The sequence below is a fragment of the Misgurnus anguillicaudatus genome, chromosome 16, assembly GCF_027580225.2.
Source record: "Misgurnus anguillicaudatus chromosome 16, ASM2758022v2, whole genome shotgun sequence".
Classification (NCBI taxonomy): domain Eukaryota; kingdom Metazoa; phylum Chordata; class Actinopteri; order Cypriniformes; family Cobitidae; genus Misgurnus; species Misgurnus anguillicaudatus.
In genome coordinates, this window is record NC_073352.2 from 35,324,137 (window position 1) to 35,329,965 (window position 5,829).

Below are 5,829 nucleotides of genomic sequence, written 5' to 3' on the forward strand. Positions count from 1 at the left end.
AACGATTCTTTGACTAAACGATTCTTTGACTAAACGATTCTTTGACTAAACGATTCTTTGACTAAATGATTCTTTGACTAAACGATTCTGTGACTTGAACGATTCGGTGACTTGAACGATTCGGTGACTTGAACGATTTGGTGACTTGAACGATTCGGTGACTGAAAGATTCTTTGAAGTGGGAAGCAAAATGGTTCTATGGAATCACTAAGAACATTTCGGCTGTTTCTCAATTCCAAGAATGCTAAGAGCGTGGAGATTGGTCTTGCCAGGCGACCTTGGAAGAACAAACTCAGAAGGTCGTGAGAACACAGAACACACTTGTGAGAATTGAGATGTGTGCAATCTTCCTGTTGGTCACCTGACCTCCCCAGATTTCAGTGTGCAAGTCTGCACTCGATGCATCCTCGATATCAAGAACACATCCTTGTATTTTCGTGCGTCCTCTTTACTTCGCGTTCTTGAGAATTGAAATTGAACTTGGACTGTTAATTAGGACGTAGGGCGAGAACACAAGGTTGCAAGATCGCTGTAGAACGCATATTGAGAAACAGCCTTCATTTCACCTTTATTTTTAAATCATGACCAGCAGCCATGTTGCTCTGTAGCCCAAGACTGGTCAGTACTTGGATGTGAGGCCTCCTGATAAAACCAGGTTGCTACAGGTAGAGGTGTTAGTGAGACCTGCAGGGGCTGTGGTCTGTGTAAGTCCTAACACCTCAGTAGTGATGGGGACACTATACTGTCAAAAGCACCGTCCTTCGGATGAGACATTAAACCGAGGTCCTGACTCTCTGTGGTCATTAAAAATCCCAGGATGTCATTTGATAAAGAGTAGGGGTGTGCCCCGGTATCCTGGCCAAACTTGCCCATTGGCCTACTAATCATCCCCTCATATTAATTGTCTATCTCTCCCCATCTCCTCTCCACTAATAAGCTGGTGCACTGTAAAAAATAAATTGTTGGCTCAATGAATTATTTTTTAGTAACTAGTTCCACAGAAATTTTACGTTCACTCAATTTCTGTCTCCAAAGTGTTACCTGGATTGATGTTTTTTAGTTGGCCCAAATTTGACTCAAATATAAAAAAGTATGTTGGCTCAATTAGCTTTATAGTTCATTCAACTAAAATGTTTTAATCAGTTGAATCTTTAAAAACTTACAGCAAAGACTCTGTCAATTAAAATTTAAGTATTCACTCAATGTTTTATGTGTTACTTCAATTAATATTTATTATTTGGGATTTTTTTAATAACATTTTTAAATTATTTATCAAATAATTTATGCTGGTGTTGTAAACAAAATAATTAACTTCAGTCACATAAAAACAAAAGCTTTTTATTCACTTATTCACTTATCATACAGACTGAACATACAGAATTAAGTCTTTAAATAGAGGGCATAAAACAGTCCAAAAAGCCTCCAAAGTCAGTCAGAACATCTCCAGGGCCATTTAGGAGACTTTCCTCAGCCAGTCCAAGCGGAGACTGTCTCGCTATGTATCCCTCTGAGGAATATAAACACACAAACATACATAAATACATGTTTAATATCATAAAGCTTGACGGTGAAAGACTTTATTCCCTAAATAACGTTAATGTTAGGCCAAATTTCCCTCAGACATCACTCATACAGTAATTAAACACTATTGGGCGCTTTTCTCGGACAGGGCTTTTCACTGACTAAAATAACTTACTGACATCTCTTAACATATGAGTGCTATTGTTTTGTCTCAAAATGCACGCCAGTATTGTATTATATAAGGTTTGTTTGTAAAAATGTCCCAATTATAATAAAGACCGAGTTCTAAACTCTGTCCGGTAAACCAACCCTATATCCAGGCTTTTTATCTTAACTAAAATAGCTCCACTTTACTTCGGTCACATAACATAACACACTTCTAATATATCTTTACAAAAATATAATTACAAAAACGTCGAGTATTTGCGTCTTTGCCAATTAATATATTCTAAAATTAACATTTAATTACAAACACTTACCTGACGTGAACTTGAGGAAACGGCTGATGACTTGTGTCCTTCCTTGTGTGAACCAGTAAGTGATTCCAGCTGTTGCGTGCGGATTGATCTCAGATGAAATGTCCTGTGATCCAGATCCTTCCGAGTTAAAACATTTTAAATTCAAAATACACAGACGCACGCCCATACATACATACATACATACATGCACACACGCGAGCACGCGCGCGCGCACACACGCACGCACACGGGTACTACACACACGGGTATATTTAGAAGTTTTAAGATTGTTATGATATTGGGACTATTTCTCCACTCGCACCTTCAGCTCTGTAGTTCAAATTCGCAGGCAGTACGCAGTCCGATTATAACGAATGTGAAAGATATGAAATATCATTCAACAGCGATATCATTTAAGTGCAATCCTAAAATATGATTTAAAACATACCGGTAAACCTTTTATTATTAAGTATAACAAATTAAAATGAATTAAATCGCATGTTTAAACGCCACAGAGATATCAGAGCCAGCAGTCGATTTCTGATGGGCTTGCCGAGGCGAGGCTGCGCTGGGCGGGGTGTGAGCGCTTAAGTGTCTGTGATTTTCTGGAGCTCTTCTGGAGCTCATCTCCGTCCGAAAGTGTCCGAGCACATTTTTAAATAGACGCTATCTATATTAACCGACCGCATATTTAAACTTAAAGCACATACATTCACGCCTGAACAACTCTTAAAATTACATTTTGTTACCAAATAACAGTAATATTATGAGCATTTTGTTGTCAGGAAACATAGCTGTCATAAATCCACATATTGACCAGATTTGTCTTAATTAGTTCAGTCAACAAAGCCATTCTGAATGTTGACTGAATTTGAAAATAACCGTTCACTTAATGTTTTAAACACAGATTTATCTAGACTTAAAATAATATGTCTACTCAACTAAGCCCAAACAAGAAAATTGGTTTAACTTATATATTTTTGCCCTTCCAACATTTCATTAATTGGATTTTTTACAGTGTGTGTGGTGGGCGTTCTAGCACAATATGGCTGCCGTCGCATCATCCACGTGGATGCTGCACATTGGTGGTGGTTGAAAAGATTCCTCCGTTCACATGTAAAGCACTTTAAGTGCTGCAGAAAAGTGATATATGAATGTAATGAATTCTTATTATTAAAGGTTTACAGTATTTTTCAATTCTCACTTAGTTTCTTAGTAGTTTTACTTTTAAATAAAGCAGATTGGTAAACATGTTTTTTAAATCATTTAATCATATACAACATCTATATTTTTACAAACTAGTAAGCAGAAAACTTCCTATTTATTTGAAGACTATTTATTGCAAGTGAACTTCAGTGTGGTAATTTATGCTACAGATGTTTGCAGCAGAGCACGTTTAGTCTGAGGAGCCATGATTAATTTATTTCTGTTTGGATAAGAGCATGTTTGCTAGGCATATTAATATTGCTCTTTTGCGAAACCTGATCATATCCTGGTAAATTCAATATTGCTTTCTTAAACGAGTCAACACTGTACCCTACAACTTATAAAGGACAGATGTGTTTCATTACTAAAATAGCCACAGGTTTCAAATGTTTGCATAATGAAGTTTTCAGGATGTATGGGCCTACGCTACATGATATCATTTTAGACTTTCAGTCTTCCTCTAAAAAATTTCCTGCAATGATTTAAAACAGGGTTAAAATTACACAATTTGCCGCCGTAAAATATTCATTTGTTACGGGTGTGTTGAATGTATTATTCTGATTGGTTGAGAAATGTTCCACAGGCGTGCATTATTTTTTGATATACGCCCACCTGACTTGACAAATGTCTTAAAATAACCACTAGACCAACGTTTCTAGTAACCATGGCATAAGAGGAATAATTGACTCCGGGCTTTAATAATAATACTCCGCTTCACGTCATGCCGCATTACCACCTTAGGTGTGCATTATTTTCTTATAATTCAACGGCCTGTTTTCAATCGTCACTTATTCCTTACACAACTTTAATATCTTGATATGATGTGTGTACCAATCATCTCAAAACATAAAATAAAAGCATGCCGTGTAAGAGTAATATTAAGTTATATAAGTCTGAACCTCTTAAACTCACTTTAAAATTAATACATCTTAAAATAAAATATAGTTTGGTGTTGTTACTGTAAATACTGGTAGTTTCACAGCAGAAGTGTTAAATGGTTGAATGTTTTTCAGTGTTTTCCGAAGCGTGTCTTGCACAGAGATCAAGATTATAAAAACTCTTTAATAGGATCAATCTTAAAGAGATTAGTTTCTGTGAAAACTTAATATAGACAGACACTTCACATCGTGCACATTGAAGTAATTATGTCTTCTGTGAATAGACACATCTGATTGGTTCTCATGCTAACATTACAATGTGTGCTTGTCAGAATATGTGACTTTAAAAGTCACGTTCAAATGCTTTCTGCTAAATAGAATGTGGATCTTATTTTTCAAGGAGCTGTCAAAATAAATAGGCAAACTATACAAAACATCGATTTGTCCATCAAATTTATATTGGCTATAAAATGCAATGTGCTTCACAAATCCTTTAGAAAAGTTAATGGGGTTGATATATCAAGAGATGCTTTACAGTAAGATAGTTGCAGGAAGGAAATCACAACTGTTATTGTCTTGACATTGAAGTCACCTGACTCTTTAAAAGTTTATAAATGTGTGTGAACACAAATTCAAAAGTGTTTAACAAGAACATTGGTTGCTTAATCGATGTGCAATGAAATGCAGCTTGACCAAAAGAAAAATCATTTGATTGGGCAGTAAATTGCTTGCACTGTAAAAACTTTCTGTAGAAATTACAGTATTATTGGGTATTACTGGCAACTAGCTGCCAGTAACTTACTGTAGATTTTACATTTATGTTATTTACTGGTAACAGTTTGTTCAAAGTTAAATGAACATTACAAATTTTCCGTCTTTATCGTCTACAGTAAGTTACTGGCAACCAGCTGCATAATTACAGCTAATTTTTTACAGTGTAATTATTTTCATTACGTACAAAATGATATCAAACTACCACTGCGTTTTTACATACGTTTTACATAAACTATTTCTTTTTTTTGCATATGGAGAACATGCATTCTTGTCTTTTTACCTGCCTGTGTAATATTTGCCAGTTTTTGTTTATTGAATATAACAACATTTATCCAATCTGATGATCAAACATTTACATTTATTCATTTAGCAAACACTTTTATCCAAAGGGAACTGGAAGAACATTTAACCTTTTATCAATGAGCTACTGTACAGTACTTGAGGTTTTATATAGAAAAGAATGAATAAGCGAGAACAACAAATGACTTTTCACACTTTCAGGAGATCCTGTGAGCTCCAGTATCTGTCAGATGAAGAGGTTTGATGATAATGGGCTCATGTCAAATGTAGAGGATGTAGTAGAAGAAGGGTTGCTTTTTGCTCTCTAACTTTACTCATCTATATATATATATCTACATATAAAAAGACCTTATACAGTACAGTATACCCCCAGTCAACATAAAAATAGAAAACTTTTTTATCATTTTCACCATGTATTCATCAGTGCACATAATAAGAAGAGATTGAAGTGAAATCTTGTAGTTTAAAGTGTGCTTAAGAAGAACATGTCCTGATTTCATTTGCATGTCTGCTCTTCTGATTAGAAGTCTTGGATTAATGTTAAATCTGTAATTATTAAAGGCTTTGGCGTAGTCTTCCTCAGCAAAGCTTTTAAAACAGCATTTTTGTTATTGGCTGCAGAGAGACATTCTTTGTGTGAGATGCTTTTAAAGGAAATTACAAACAGATATTTGTGGACTCTAATTAAACTT

General features: G+C 35.2%; 1 long non-coding RNA gene across 1 annotated transcript; it reads right to left on the minus strand.

Annotated features, from left to right (window-relative positions):
- Window positions 1-1,317: 1,317 nt before the first annotated feature.
- LOC141350088 (uncharacterized) lies at window positions 1,318-2,993 on the minus strand. The gene is made up of 2 exons (XR_012358053.1): window positions 2,001-2,993; window positions 1,318-1,507 (listed from the first exon to the last, which is right to left on the minus strand). It is a non-coding gene; the product is annotated as an uncharacterized lncRNA (long non-coding RNA).
- Window positions 2,994-5,829: the final 2,836 nt, after the last annotated feature.